General features: G+C 46.9%; 1 long non-coding RNA gene across 6 annotated transcripts in view; it reads left to right on the top strand.

Annotated features, from left to right (window-relative positions):
* The window catches only part of LOC109448708 (uncharacterized), a 61,463-nt gene that overhangs the window by 10,594 nt on the left and 34,369 nt on the right, over positions 1 to 16,500 (top strand). For all 6 annotated transcript variants that reach the window (XR_012489826.1, XR_012489828.1, XR_012489827.1 and 3 more), the window contains exon 4: positions 8,008 to 8,094. This is a non-coding gene — a long non-coding RNA (uncharacterized LOC109448708). The remainder of the gene's footprint in view (positions 1 to 8,007; positions 8,095 to 16,500) is intronic.

Raw genomic sequence — 16,500 nt, 5'->3', positions numbered from 1 at the left:
TGTTAGAAATGCAGACTCCGGGGGCCAACACCAGATGGACACAATCAGAATCTCTATGGCCAGTTGATTTGTATTCCCATGAAAGTTGGAGGGACTGGCCTGGAAGTAATCAAGGTACCGAGTGACAGACCACCTAACCGATCTGAGAAGACAGCAATGAGTCAGATGCCAGCTCAGCAGTTAATACCTGAGGGTGTGTGTGTGGGGGGTGGAGGGTTGGGGGGAGTGGGGTGCAGGGAGGCTAATCACCTCTTACATCAGTGCTTCTTAAAACTTTGACGTGCATACACGTCACCTGGGATTCTTGTTAAAATGCAGATTCTGATTCAATAAGCTTGGAGTGGGACCCCAGGTGCTGCAGTTCTACCGAGTGTTAAGCTGATGCCTCTGGCCCAAGCTGCACAGAAGCTTGCATGGCACTCAGCACATTAGTCCACTGGGTTTTCATGATCACGCTGTCGTGAGATGTTTATTTACATTCCGTAGATCAGGAAACAGACTTTATAGAGCTTAAAACTGAGCTGTAGAACCTCAGCTCATTTTCTTCATCCGTAAAATGAGGCCGCTGGTACTGCTGCCTGCATCAGAGAATTTCTTGGAAGAGTAAATGAAACGAAGCATGTCATGTGCTTAGCATAATGCTTGGCACACAGCGAGGGCTCAAGATTTGGCAGCTGGTAAAACATTTTTCTGGGACTTGAGTCCAGCTTTTCCGACTCGAAAGCTGGGGTTCGGTCCATCAGGTTAGTAGAAACCAGAGTTTGGCGCAGCTAGCAGATGAGGTTAGGATTTAAATTGTTTAGCAATAATTGAATGTGGATGGAGTCGGCTGGTGGCATTCCCAGGGAAGTGTGACAGCTTCACTTCTCCTCTCTGAGGATATTTGTGCATTTGGAGCTGGTTACCCATTAGAAGCACCCCTTCTTCAAGCTGTGCTGCACACACATACATATCTTTTGGGCTCTTCTTTTTCCCCTCTAGACCACATGCTCACAGCCTGTCCTGACAATAGCCAAGATCAAACCTGTCCCAGTTCAGTTGCAAAGATCTCAGCACCGTGTCCTATTCCAGGCATGGCTTCTTGAGGAGCTGCCCTGATCCCCGGCTGGTCTCAAGCAAGTCTTCCGTGGCCATCTCATTTAAACAAAGAGGCTATCTCCGAGAGCAGGTCATGGCTCCTTTCACTAACCTCTCAGCTTCAGTTTTAGCTACTGACATTTCTAAAAGTGCTCTAAAATCCTGGGGATATATTCTGCCAGTCGTTCCTTAATACAAACAATCTGTATAGCACTCAATAATTTATAGATCTCTTCCTTTCAGTTTATCACCTTGAGAAGGACACAGAACAGATATTATGCAATTTGCAAATGAGAATATTAGAGAGTTTAAGTAATTCATCCACAATCACTTGTGTGGTAACTGCCTTCCAATTCTGAATTCATTTATTCGACCAATATTTACAGAGCAGCCAGTATGAATAGGTCCTGTGCCGGGCCTGGGAATGCAATATTGAGGAGAATAGACAAGTCCTTGCCTTCACGGAGCTCACATTCTATGAGGGAGACCACTGTCACATAGATAATCATGCTGACAAATACAATACTGCTCTGATAAAAGCTATGGAGGAGAGGCACATGTCACCATGAGTGCTTCATAGAGGGGGATCCGACATAAAATGGGAGGCTGCCCTGAAGATGTGGCCCCGGGCTGAGATTTGAAGGATGGGGTCTGACGAGGACCTTGGACTTTATCCTGAGAGTACTATCTAGCCACTGAAGGGTTTGGGGAGCAGTGATAGGTCAGATGTGCGATTTTCATGGCGACTCCCTCAGCACTAATCCTATTCTGCCTTTTTAATCTTGCCCTATTCTCTTACTTCCCTGGGACGTCCTTGAAGGTAGAGATCGGGTCCTTAGTGGAGAGAGACCCAACGAGATTCTGTTTGAGCTGGGTGACTCAGTCAAGACCACGGTCACACACGTCATCCTCAGTGAGTGTCTGCTGAGGGCAAAATGCCACCATTATGAATAGGCAGGATGGTGGGCTATATTCAGAGCACCTGAGTCCATGCTGGAAAATGGGGACCGCCAAGAATCTGAACACTGCATCTCTACTACCCTTTCATGCAAAGTTGGGAAGCCCTCTCCAGTCCCAGGGAATGGAAGGCAGTAAGATAAATCATCCTGCCTGGGTTCAAAGCCCAGCTGTGCCGCGTGGCAGATTCTACGCAAGCCACTGTCCTTTCCATCTCCATTTCTTCACCCGCCAAGTGGAGAAGATGGGGTCTCTCCTAAGGTGGTTGTGAGGATTAAACAAGAAAATGGCTGTGAAGTGCTGAGCCACTGCCTGGCATCCCGTGAGTATTCAGCAGTCGTAGTGACAGCTTTAATACGGTGCTGGCAGAGCCCGGGCCGTTTCACAGCATGAACTCTGGTTCTTTGACTCATTTAGGTGGAAGACACTTTGTGAAATATGATTAGCTGCCTGCTTCAGGTTTAGTTGATGAGTGAACTCTTCACTGACCTCGAGGAAAAAACATTCCTGAGGGTGGCATCCAAAGGGTCCCTGCCTACTTTATAAGGGACCCCTCTGCCTGCTATTCCCACTGCCTGCCCACTCCCACTTTCCCCTAACGCTTCCTGTCTTTGTTTGGGAAATGCTCACCTGCATAACTGTTCACCTGGCAACCTCTCCAAGTGCTGTCCTTCTGAAGCCCTTCCTGATGGCATTCACTCAATCACCAGGTATTTACTATTGACACATCTAATCTGTGCCAAGTCTATTCTACACATTGAAGATAGAGTGATGGACACACGGTTCAAAGTCCCCGACCTGGCAGAGATTACTTTTTATTTGGGGAAACAGACAATGTGCACTATACAAATGAATAAGCAAGGTAATGTCAGATGGTGACAAATGCATCCAAGGGGAAAGAGGTAATGTGATAGCGACGGTTGGGGGGTGTGGGGCGGCTGCAGGAGATGATAAGAGGGCTGGGAGGACCTCTTTGGGGAGGTTGTTGAAGCCGAGGCTGACTGATGATGAGGGGCTGACCGAGGGAAGAGATGGGCAAAAGCGAAGTGAAGGGCAGCCAGCAACCGAACAAAGGGCAAGAGGCCAAAGCAGAAGGAGGAGAGTAAGAGTGCTGTGAGCCGAGGAGGAAAGGCAGGCAGGGAGTACATCACGGCGACTCTCCGACTCCCACAGTGCTTTGATAAGAACTCTGCGAAGTCCTGTCCATGCTGGCGTGTAATCGGGGAATCAGAGCCTGGGCTTTTTCATGTCCGCTGTCCCTGAACAGTGCCTGGTTCATAGTCAGGACTCACTAACTCTTGATCGAATGAGGCCCAATTTGAGACAGGGATGGAGAGTCTGGGAATGGAGTCTGGGTCATGCAGCACGTCTGAAGCAGTCTTTGATGAATCAGCACCCTCAGTGCCCTTTTCCCCATCTCATTCCGGTAGTAACTGGGCCTATGCCCCCACTTTGAAAACAGCTCCTGAAGAAGCGCTGCCTCTGGTTGAGAGAAACACAAATCACCATCTCTCCCAGCTGGCGGCAGCGCTGAGCAGGAGGTGTTCTGGAGACAAACCTGAGTGGTTGATCAAGACCTAATCAATGTCAAAATAGAAACTGGAACTGAGTACAAGTGACATAAGAGGAAGGACAGAAAATCAGTTAGGCTGGCAGACAATGAGCCTTGACAAAGAAGGCATCTGACAGCTGAGCATGATATAACTGGAAAGAAGTCAGACCCAACCAGGACGAGCGAGTGCCGAGGAGCAAGGGTCTGAGTCATCATAACGAAGCATTAGCCACACTCAGCCTTTCCTGCCTGCCTTGTAGAAAACATTTGCTCAAATCCTGTTCTATTTCAGGAAACACCAGCTGCATCATCGGAAGTTCTGCTCTTTCCACATTAGGGACAAGGGACACTTCTCTTTGCTTTTGGGTGCTCACTTGGCACCTGGAGGGCACATGGTTACCGTGCTGCTCACATAAGGTAGATTGGTACCGTGTCCCCTGGGAGCTGAGCAGGCTTCCGTCCTTCACGCAGGGAAAAGCGGCACTTGATACTTGTCACCCTAAAACGTAGATTTCAGTCCCTCTGAGGGGTCTGAAGTTTTCCTGTGCCAGCTCCAAAGGAAAGAGGAAAAGGGGGCCAGATTTCACGAACTGTCACAACCCTTTCCCTCCCACCTGTCCTGCGATAGGAACTTTGAAACCCTGGCCGCACCTTCTCAGACAAGCGGCATGAGCAAGGCTGCCGGAATGCACCTCCTCTGCAGACTGATGGCTTCTGTGTGACGTCTGTCTGGTTACTTCCCTGGGACCACTGCTAAAAGCTGCTCTGCGAGGTGCATTGGGCACTAGCAAATTGCCGGTGACCTTCTTGGTGGAGAGAGTCTTTTCCCCTCCTCTCTCTCCTAGGCCTGATGTAAAGTGCTAACAGTCAGTATGTGAATGCTGCTGAGTCCAGGCTGTGCACGCTGAGGGTTTTATAGGACAAAGGGTCCTTATGGGGCGGGGCTGGGTATCCCCTACCCCCAATTCCTTATTGTAGCAGGTTGTCTAAGGATCCTATTTCAACTTTTAAATGTTCAGAAGTCTCTACAAACTTTCCAGGTTTTAATGTGGCATCTTGGTGGATATTTCTGCTACAAGAACTCCTGTAATACACGCAAAATGGATGGGTAGTGAAAATAGAACATGCAACATTTCCATCTTTGCTAATGAGGGGGCTCGCCATGTCTGCCAGTTTGACATGGATTTCGGTTTCTTCATCTAAAATACGGTGAATCAAGACTGGTCTTCAATCATGGTGATGAGCAAACACAAGTATGTATTTAGATGGTAGTGCGGTCCTCTGCAGGCTGCTGCAGCAAAATGTACTTTGGGGTTTGGTATTCGCTCTGCCATTCACTTGCTGTGTGTCTCTGGTCAAGTCCCACCTGTCTCTGGGCTCCAGCTGTCGCTGGAAAATGAGAGGGCTGCATTAGATGGTGATTTCCTAAATCCTGTGACTAATTCTCACAACATTAAAAACAATTAAGTCACACAGTGGAAAATTGTACACAATTGAATCCTTTAATCCTCCTGATTAAAGGAGAATGTCTCAGAGTAGTGTTAATATATTTTTAACACCTTTAAACACCTGTTGGTCATACTTTTTTACAAAGTGAGAGCAGACTTCAGGCTCAGTCTTCCTTAGACTGCATATATCTATCTAGATGAAAAGTTAATCATGTTGTTTTGTGTCCATTTTATTTATTTTGATGGTTACTTTTTTATGACAGGGGCTTTTGGCTTTCCATTTACAGAAGTGGTATAGAGTTTTCCCTTAAAATACATGTGTTTATGTAGATGAGGACATTAAAAGAAATCTATGAAGGTGGTATTGGCATGTGGCAAGAACTGTGAGGTTGGTACATGAATGGCTGCACTTTGGGAAATCCTGCTTTAGATGACCTGACGTGCTTTCCGGCTCTGAGGCTTCATGGCTGTGAATGCCCCAGAGCACACATTGTTGGTCTCCAGCTGTCTCAAATGTAAGCTTTGTGTGGCTTAAATGTAAGCTTTGTGTAAGCGATTGCATGTGGCTTTTGGGCCACTGTATCTGCAACATCTGGTTTAGTGGGTGGACATAGTCGGATTTCAACAAATGATTCTGAAGGAATGGATGTACAGCTCAGGTGGAAAATACCGGGATGTGACATCTTTTTTTCGTTTGAAAGCAAGAGTAGGAAACTTGCATTATAGACCCTGTGGAGTAGCGAAAGGCACAGGTGGACACACACACACACACACACACACACACACACTCACATACAAGCACACTTTGTTTCGAATGTTAAACCAAGTTGACTTTTTGTGATAACATTGACATTTGAAGACTATATGGAATATTGTTTTTTTTGTTTTAAATCATTTGACTCTCAACATCTCAGCTCCTCCCTGGCAAAAAGGCAAAGCTTAAAGAATGAGTGAATGACTACATAAACAAATACATTTACCTTTTACTTTCAGTTTTCCTTGTTTCCAAATTTCATTGGCTCTCTTCTTGGAGTATTTTTAAATTGACTGGCTGTTTGGTTCAAATTCTGTTTTAAAAAAGTTTTGGCGTGAGCTACAGACCCGGTGTGTTTGCTGGGTTGCAGTTTGGGCGTGCCACCAAGGCTTTGGCTGGGTGACAGTTCAAACACAGCCAAGCAGCTGGTCCTGCTGGGAGAGCCGTTGGTGGGAAGATTCCACAGAAACAATGCCCTGGGCCCTGCAGGAGGATCTGAGGGGTCCAAGGGAGACCACTGGATTTAGGGGAGCCATCGCTGACCCTCACCCACCTCTGTTTTCTCTGTCCTTCTCCCCACGGAGTTGCAGTTCGCTCTGATTTCCAGTACTCATTAGAAGCTGCTGTCTCTGGTCCAGAGTTAGTGGAACAGAGAGACAGGACTTTATCATCAAGCCCCATCTCTTATTTCAGGTGAAGGCTTGTCCCTGTATGTGGGAAAGACAGAGGGTTTGAGATCATTTTCCTCGTAGGGCCATCCCTGCTCTCGCAGCCCAACTCCAGGCACTTGATTTCATTAATTAGCCATTTCTGAGGACCAAGGAGCACCAAGGGTGATGGAAATGGAAGCACAATTATTGCAATGTACTGAAAAACTTTCTTGTGCTCAAGAAGCAGAAATAGTTATTACAAAAAAAAAATAATAAGGTGGTATACGGCACAGGGCTGTGGTGGTGATGAATTGAAACAATGTGGGTAATGCATTGGGACTATGTCTGACTCGTCACTGGCACCCCACAAAGAATAGCTACGATTATTGTTTAATTCCTCATGCAGTAAGTGGCTCCTAGTGGGTTTTAGAATATGTTTGTGGAGTGAGCAAATGATGGAACTGGCGGTCTTACAGGGAGAAAGCTAGGGGTGTCCAAGCCAAATATGTATGTTACTGCCTTAGGGTATTGATATTCCCATCAAATACCAAAGAAATGACCGTGAGCTCAGAGAAAATGCTTTAGATCTGCCACATGTCAGTTGAGCTGATGGCCTTCAGGGCAGGGTGGCTTTGATTGGCCAGACAACTTCAGAATGACTTTCCATGTATTCTCGCTTTTCTGTATTTAGAAATTAGAATGTGCCTCATATTAAGCCAACACGCCTTCAGACACCAGGGTTTTGCAGCTGCCCTTTAACAGAGCAGTAGTTGAGGGCAGTGAAGCAGGTGAGTGTTTCGTGCTTGGTACATGCTTTTAGAGTTTTTGAGGTTTGGCGTGAAGATCCAAAGAGTCTGCTCCTGACTTAGTGAAATGCTAAAGAGGAGAGATAAGATCTCTGACGCTGTGTCTCTGTTAAGAATTTCTGTCTCTCCTCTCCTGACCTAAGGGTATGATGAAGCTAAGCTGCCAGAACCCCAAACTTGACTCAGACTGACTGGAGTAGAGGGGACAGCAGATCGGACCTGATAGGAATAATGCAGAGAAAATCTTTGCGAACGTCTCTTTCTGAGCCACATCTGTCCCATGTGGATATTGTTGGACTCCCAAAGGCGTGGGTTTTACTTGTGGTCAGTCAATCTTCTAAAGTTTCCCAGCTGAATGGTCTTTACATTCAAGGTGCTTTAGAACCATGATTCCCAAGGGGCAGGGGTCTCAGAGAGAATTGTTGGACAGGCATGCTGTACCAGAACGTGAGTCATAATGAAAGGCACTGATGGTTCTGGAGGACTTACTCTGTGCCAGGCAACACACTTGGCCCTTTATGTGGCTCATCTCTGCCAGTCCTCTGAGCAGCCCTGTGGCAGGCGCGTGGTCGTAAACGTTCATTGTTTATGGTCCCAGGCAGCATTCCCACTTCCCAAGAACGCCTGATTTCCCTTTAGAGTTCCCTCAGTGTTGTCGGAATATTAAATCAGATGTCTTCCTCTGTCACCATGGTGCCTGAAGTTTTCTTCAAATCACGCTGGCGAGGGAAGGGAAAGTCCAACTGGAATTTCTGTCTTCCAGGCCTTGGAATCCCGAGCTTATCGTTGGAGAGCAGAAGAAATCCTCAGGACTTGCTGCTTCCAGCTCCAGTTCCGGGCCAGATGCCAGGTAACTTCTGCCACCTGCTCTCAGTTCGTCCTAAACCTTCTCTTCCCTCTTGTGAGAGCTGTCTCTCACCCTCCAGTGAATTTCCTTTTAGACAGCGCCTTTGAGGGGTCCTGAATTCAGGTCTGTCTGCCTCCAGAGCCCATGGCGTCAATCATCATACAAGGCTGAAGCCTCTGTGTTTCCACTTAGGCACAAGGTTCTAAGAGGTTCTGCTTCTGAAAGTCTGAGAATATATGCTTCTAAAACGATATGATGGATTCCTTTTCTGTTCTCTCCCAGCTGGTTAGGGTTCACACATGCAAATCCCACAGCTTGAGCTGTTGGCTGAGTCAGCAGTAGGGTGTGTGAGAGCTTTGAGACTTGAGCACAGCTGACAGACACATCCCTTGACTCACGCTGGCCTCTCCCTGCAGGCTTCACATTGTAAGGTGGTGCCAGCCTAGTCCCCTGGTTTGTCCATGAGACCTAGAGTCTACCATCCCCTAGGAGTAATCTGAAGCTGAGCACAAGGTGAAGACACCTCTTTAAGAGTCTCTGCCCCCTCGACAATCCCCTGGGAGTGCCAGGGGTAGCCTGTCCAGTAAGCAGTGAAAAGCAGAGCCTCATAGGAAATTCGAGAAATGCTTCACAATCTACTTGTAGTGTGAAAGATTAGAAATGTTCCCCCGTAGCCACTGGGCAGATATGAACAGATAGTCATCTTTAAGTGGCTAAAAAGTAATACCCATTTCCTCAATGGTACCCTTCATTCAACAAAGTAGATCATTTGAATTGTGTGAACACTTTATTCCCAAATGAGACTCAGGAAAGCTATTTTTATTTTGAACAAAAATTTAGTCCAATTGTTCCTGAGTTGCCCTTTGCCAAATCATATTGCTTCCCTGAAGCTGTCCTACGTATTTCTTCAGTGCAGGAGCTTCCATCTGGGCACAGTGGCTGGCACGAGAGTTTTCAGACTTTTTATTTTTTAGCAGTGGGATGATGTTTTCAATCACAGCAGGACTATAATATACAAAAGAAATAAGATGGAGCTGCTCCTCGGAAGTCACCCCTGCCCTGTGGCATTCCCTCCATCCTCCTACCTGAGTCCCCAAGGCGTCTCTGAAGAAGCACAGGGGTGAGGGTGGGTGGGAAAGGTGCTGGCCTGGCATCTCGTTTGAACTGAATTGGATTCAGTGGACGTGGCACTGAAACAACGCTGAGCTAGAACGTTTGCATTGTTTCTTTTTCTCTCTGTCTCTGTCTCTCCTTGCCTCCTCTCACCCCCCACCCTTTTATGGCTGAGAGAATCGAGAGGGTGATTTACAGAGAGGTGAGAAAAGGCAGGCCAGTGTATTCTTTAAAGCTGAGGCTGCAGGCAGAGAACAGGCAGGAGAAGGGAAGATGGAGGCTGAGCACCAGGCTTGCTCCCGGCAGGTACTTGGGACACCACACAGATTTACAGGAACTGGTGGGGAGAGCAAAGCAGTGGGTGAGTAGGTGAGGATGGCAGCTAAAAGAAGGTCAAGGACAGCATGTCACAGGCTGAGCTGTCTGCAGCCCGGGGCATTTCGATGGTGCCTGGGTTTCCTCAGAGTGGTGTCTGGCGAGCACAGCGAGAGCGCCTTGTACCAGCAGGAAAGTCTGTCGACTCATTTTGCTTTGTGTCTGTCCTGCTTGCCATGCCGCGAGGGGTTTTCGACCTCTCTCTAGAGAATATACTCATTATCCGAGCCTTTGAGTTAGTGTTTGGGGATGTGGCCCAGAAACCAGTCAAGTTGATGTATATGTGGTTTTATGGTTTGCAAAGTACCTTTCTACATGTGACCTCAAGGTTCCTCTGAGGTATGAGGGAAGGTCAGCATGAGGAATGTTACCCTGTGCATTATGTCACAGAACACTGAGGATGCCCCCAATGAGAGGAAGCAGGGCACTGATGAGGTAAGAAGAGAAATATGGTGCAGACAGGCTAATTGCCATATTCTCAGTGTTTGGCCTCCCACATATGCCCGGCCACCAGGCAGGACAGTAGCGGTTATGCATTCCATTCCCAATAGATCAGACTGGCTTTAAGTTTCCTGGATCGTGTCACTCAAATGTGTCATGTGTACTTGGTTGTCATAGCATGTTGCTCAAGAAGAACGATCTTTAAGGCCAAAGGTCACAAACTGGCTGGCCCCACATGGGTTTTGTTTGGTCTGCATCAGGTTTACATTTTTGAATTGGCCACTCACATTTAAAAATTGGAAGATATCTGCATTCCTGCTTTTCTTGAAAAAATTGGAGGATTTGACAACACTTGTTTTTGTAACTGTCCCGTGTCCATGAGTCATGTGTTCTCCACGTTGTCACAGACCCCACCCAGCCTGCTTCGCTTCTTTACATCACCTTCACGGCCCCGTGTGCACTTGAGTTTGAGACCCTTGGCCTAGGTTGTTGTCTTATGTAATTTGACATGTGGAACAGGGGTTGGCAAATTACGGCCTGTGGGCCAAATCTGGTCCGCCACCTGTTTGTATTATATAAATAAAGTTTTATTGGAACACAGCCACTCTTATTTGTTGACAGATTGTCCATGGCTGCTTTCACATTACTTAGAGTGCAGTAGTTGCTAGAGAGATCATATTGTATGCAAATCCTAAAATATTTACTATTTGGCTTTCTATAGAAAAAGTTGGCAGACCCCTGATGTAGGCCGTGGCCAGAGGGCTGACTTTTCACCACAAAACAGCCCATCAGAGTGTTTTTCAAACAAAAGCTTTTTCCTCTCTGAGGAATTCTACCAGTGTTCTTAAACTAGCTTCACTTTCTTTCTCTCCTGGCTTTATTTATAACCTACCAAACTGAGAGGGGAAGTTGGTGACCAATTGTTCCCTGGGTCTGGGCTATTACAAGGTTGTACAATGTCAGTTTTAGTGGTCAGGGCCAGCAGGCACTTGGCTTCCTTCCATTTTTCCCTTGCCTGCCATGTCTCTGGGGAAATATCCAGAATTATTGGCATCCTGCTTTACTCTAGGCCCTACCTCGAATCCACGGGGATCAGCATTGCTGTTGTCATTTACTGCAATGCAATGTTATTAGCATTGTTATTTTTGAGAACAATATCTGACATATGTGTCATAGAAGTAGTTATGTCTTTCACAATATTCCTGTATCTTTTCTTACATTTCCTTCTCAAGAATATCCTGCAAGGCAGGTTGATCGCCCATTCAACAGCTCTTTTTCCTCCCATCTTCCTTGCTGTGAAGCCCAGCTCTAGGTAGTGACTAAAAATGCCAGAATCTTGCTTTTCTAGCTTTTTATAATGGCTGGGTGAGCACGTGATCCTATTCTGGCTAATAACAGATAAAAGAAGTCTTCTGGGAGGCTCCTAGGACATATTTTCCTATCTTATAAGAAAACAGTATGTTCAAGAGAGATTCCTGTGTCCATCCTTTATGTTTCTGAGGGTGGCTTTGTGAGGATGTGATGCTTGGAGCTGTTGCAGCCATCTTGGGACATGAGGGAAAGCATCAATGTTATGCAGAGGACATTAGGAGAACAGATGAGAAAATCCTGTGTTCCTGGGGATATCCTTGAACCCGGAACCATTACCCTTCAGGTGGTTCTCATTGTGGGAGATGCTAGTAAAACTTTCTTATTAAAGCCACTTTGGGTTAGGTATTCTGTTATTTTATGGCCCAAAGTATCTTAATTCAAAAAATCAGGTACTATTAACTCTAGTTTACGTCATTTTCAAAAAGTAGCAAAAATATATACAGTTCTTACTATGTGTTAGTGTTCTGAATGCTTTCAGATAGTTAACTCATTTAGTCTGCATAATGACAGTGGAAAACAGGTACTATTATCCTGATTTTACAGAAGTGAAAAGTGACATGCAATAAATGCTAATCCTGCATGACGTCACACCCCTTGTAAGGCAGAGCTAGGATTTAACCCTGGGCAGTCTGGCTCCAGAGGGCCATGGGCGTAATCACTGTACTGTGTTTCCTCTCTAGAAGAGAGGAAATGGTTTGCTCTATGTCACATGACACAATGTGGCACCACCCTTAGCTTGACAGGCACCGGAAGCGTCTCTACACCCGTCCATCTACCTCCTCACCAGACAGTGAGCTCTTTGTCACCCTCAAGCTGGTCACAGTCCTGGATCTTAGTGGGTGCTCCATTTTAGGATTAGATTTCAAATCTCTTTGTTGCTCACCTGCTGCTCTTCCTGTCTTCTTACTGGCTGAAGGTATCAAACCATTGCCAGCCTGGGTGAGCTCAAGAGGATGGTGTAGCAGGGCTGGTACCCTGCGCCCTGTATCTTACTGAGGGACATTACCTGGAGGCCATCGTTACTGGGTTTGTGGTCAGACAGAGTTAAATTTAACTGTGGCTCTGCAACTTCTAGCTTTGTTCCCATGGGAAAATCCTTTCCCCGCTCTGATCCTCGGTGTCCTCTTCTGTAAAATGGAATAATAATGACCTACACAATGAGGTAATTTTGAGTATTAACATGATAGGCATACAAAACGCTTAACAAAGTGCCTGTCACCAAGTAATCACCTCGTAAATGGTGAGTACCATTCTTAGTGAGGTTGCTTTTTTCTTCTTCACTGTCACTATGTTTGGGGCTGTTTGGGGGCTAACATTTCTTGGGAACCCTCTATTCTGTATGAGATGGACCTGAAATCTTGGGGGTAAGAGGGGGCTCACTGTGAGAGATAGTGACCTAGGAGTCAGGAGGGCAGGATGCCAACCCAACTTTGTGATCTCAGTGGCTCCTTTTCTCTCTCTGGGCTCCCATTCCCACACCTGTCCAATGCGTGTGTTGGTTGAGATGACCAGCTCAGACAGGCCACAGTGTGAGCTGCACCAAACAGGTGGACCTGCATTCTCTCTAGGACTTTGCACAGCTTGGGAGCAGTTAGCCTCCCTGAGGACCCTGGTTCAGTTTCCTCCCAAATCTACCAAGGCTGCCCATGGGTTTCCATCTCCTCAGCCACCAGCAAGCCCAGTGCCCAGTGCCCAGTGCCTGCATGAGGTGCATGGTCAATAATTCTGAGCTGGGTGAATGAATGAACTCCACTGAGTGAATGAGTGTTACCTGGGACTCCTGAAGTTTGGGCAGGTTTGTTTTCTTGTAATATAAATATTTAGAATATGACCATGATTGTAGTTTTTGGCAAGGGGAATCACTTACTCATGGTCATGGCCTTGAACTTAACCAAACTGTGAGCCAGCACCAGAATAAACTGCATTGAACTGCCAGCTTCAGAGCCAGAGGGAAACTGATTTTCCATTGACCCATGAGCCAGGTCTGGTTACAAAAAAAAAATAAAAAAATTTACAAACAATCCAGTATCTAGCAAACCTGGTCAAACAAAATGCTTTCTTGCATTTGCTTTTAAAACCCTGAACTCTAACAAAATTAGACCCTAAGTAATCCTGGTTTGTAATATTGCACAATACATGCAGATACTAATAACGCGAGCTGACACTGCAGGGCAATCACTTTGTGCTAATTGCATTATCTCATTTATTCCTCAAACAAACCTATGAAGTAGGTCCTATTTTTATTCCTTTTTTACAAGTGGGGAACGATTGACAGACAAGTAACATTCGTCACGGTCACAGGACCACTAGGAGGCAGAGCAGACATTTGAACCCAGGGCCGAGGGATTCCTCAGTATCAATGGCAGCTGCAGTTTACTGAGCCTGCATTATGAGGCGGTCACGGGGCTGAGCATTTTACATGCAAGAACTCAGTTAATCCTGACAGCAGCACTGTCTGTCGTGTGCCACCATTATTAGCTCCTTTTGGAGATGAGGAAGCAGAGCTTTGGAGAGACGATGTAATCTGCCTGCAGTGTGTGGGTGGTGCCAGAGCTCAGGAAACTCTCAAGGGCCACAAAGAGGGAGGGACTTCACCAAGGTCACACTGTGACTCTGCATTGGGACAAGGCTTCACTGAAGACCTTTTCAATTTACTGCTGGGAGGGTATTGTTGCAGCAATAGGGGGAGGGGAGGCCTGCCACATGGCTGGTCCTCCATGTCCCTTGTCCTAGTGACAGGAAAAAGAGCTCCGTGAGTTAGAGTACATGCTTTGGAGTCACAGAACTGTGTTCAAATCACAATTCCAAAACTAACTCGCTGGGTGATCTTGGGAAAGGCCCTCCCTCTCCCAGAGTCTCTGTTTCCTCTTCTGTAAAATGGGACAGTAACCATGCCTGCCTCCTGGGGTTGCTGGAGGAGTAAAAACCCACACAATGACCACAGGACAGCGCAGTTAACATGGAGTAACTGTTATTGCTATTGAAATAATCCACCAGCCAAAAGAGGTTTGAGAACCATTGCTCCATATAGAGAAGCCCTGAAATCTGCTTCACAGTGATGACTTATTATGGTGGGACAGAGGCCCAGAGGCTGAAGAATGTCACTCTGTCAGAGAGACACATGCACTTGGGGGACACGTACCCGCCTGGATGTAACACACAGGTGCACATGTGCATATGTACACACACATGCACACTTAACATATGTGGCATATATATGGTCACTCATGCATGTACACACAGGCACACACACGAGACATCTGTGGCTGTACTCACACACGTTTGTATGTTCCCACACATATGTGCGCACGCGCGCGCGCACACACACACACACACATTTTACGTGCACGCTCCCTCCCCTTCTTTGCCTAGTTAACACACGCTCATCCTTCAGCTCTCAACCCAAAGGTCACAGACTCAGGGCAGCCGCCCTGACCTCCCAGGTGAGGCCAGGCCACTCAGGCTGTGCTCTTTTGGCACCTTGCGCTTGGCCTCCTCTATTTGCATCTCAATTGTTGTTGAATAATCATGTAATAAGTTGCTTAATTCTGCATTTCCTGCTAGAATGTTAGCTCTGCAGAGCTCAGGGACAAAGCCTGACTATTCTCCCCTGATGGAAAGCACCTCACACAGCCAGGCACATAACAGGCCTTTGATAGATTTGTGCCTTAGTTTGAACAGAACCAGCAGGATCCCTTTTGCGTGCAGGCTGGGGAACAAGCTGATTCATAGAGGGGCTACCTTGTATAGGATTTGGGGCCTTGGGCTCTGTGATGGTTCGTAGGCTCACCCCGAGAGAGCCAAGCTTCAGAATGCTGTGGAAGTTGGCAAGAAAGAAAACCCAACTTCCAAATGCATTCCTAGCCACCAGGAAAACAAGTGTTGGTGGTGGATAGAATTTCTAATAAGTCTGAAACGCAGACAGCTCCCTACTGCTTCTTGCTCTGCTTTCCCCAGGGAGGTTAGAGGACACCAGAAACTGCCACAAGTAAGAAGGTTGACGAGTCATTGCCTGGGCTGGCACAGAACTGTTTTCTTTCTCTCAGGCCAGATAATAGCAGTAAGCAGGCCCCTTTAGACATCAACAGGGCAGGGGATGATGGAGTGATGGAAATGAGAAATGCGGTGCCGGGCAGTGAAACACCGGTGATTTGGGTTAGAAAATAGATGGTTCCCGACTTACAATGGTTCGGCTTATGATTTTTTGACTTCGTGATGGTACAAAAGTGATATGCACTCAGGAGAAACTGTAATTTGAATTTTGATCTTTTCGGAAGCTAACGGTATGCAGTACAATGCTCTTTTATGATGCTAGTCGGCGACCGCCACGCGATCAGAAGGGGAAACAACCGATACTCTACAGTATACTGTGTTGCCAGTGTTTTTTGGATATTATGTTTTGTTTTTGCATCCCATCATGTCTACAGAATACCTATCTGTGTCTCCTGCTTTTGGTTAGAACAAGAAGAGGATGGCAGTTACAGATGCTTCTCCACTTACGATGGGATTATGTCCCAATAATGTAAGTGTTCTGAACACGTGTAAGGTAGGCTAGGCTACAGCTATGATGTTCGGTAGGTTAGGTGTAGTAAATACATTTTCGACTTACAATGGTTTTATCGTACTTAACCCCATCGTAAGTCAAGGGGAATCCGTAATCTCTTTTACTTCATTTATTTATTTAAAGAATAGTTCTGGGCACCTTCTAGCTACTGGGGCTACAGGAGAAAGGAGATCTCCATAGTCCTGGACCTCTGGGTACTCAAGGGTGCTGGAGAGGCGGACAAGGAAACAGGCAATGAATGTGCAATGAGATCAGCATCCAGCGGGCATGTGCCTGAGAGCGCATCCTGGGAGACGGCTTCTGGAGAGGAGGATGGCTAAGCTAAGGCCTGGCGAATGGGCTGCAGTTGGCCAGGCAAGGAGAAAGGAGAAAGAGGGGTTTGAAGGGGGAGGAGAGTTGGTGTGCAGGCCCCAAAGGGAGAGAGGGCACAGCACGCCAAGAACAATGGCAGCAGCTGTGGATCCGGGGTGGAGTGGCCTGGAGAGCAGGGTGCAGCGGGATGCCCAGCTTGTCTATGTGGACCTCGAAGCCCCACCCCCGGGTGA

This window comes from Rhinolophus sinicus, linkage group LG10 (genome assembly GCF_036562045.2).
Source record: "Rhinolophus sinicus isolate RSC01 linkage group LG10, ASM3656204v1, whole genome shotgun sequence".
NCBI classification, from domain to species: domain Eukaryota; kingdom Metazoa; phylum Chordata; class Mammalia; order Chiroptera; family Rhinolophidae; genus Rhinolophus; species Rhinolophus sinicus.
Note: the sequence above shows the minus strand (reverse complement) of the source record. Positions and strands in the feature narration are given on the sequence as shown.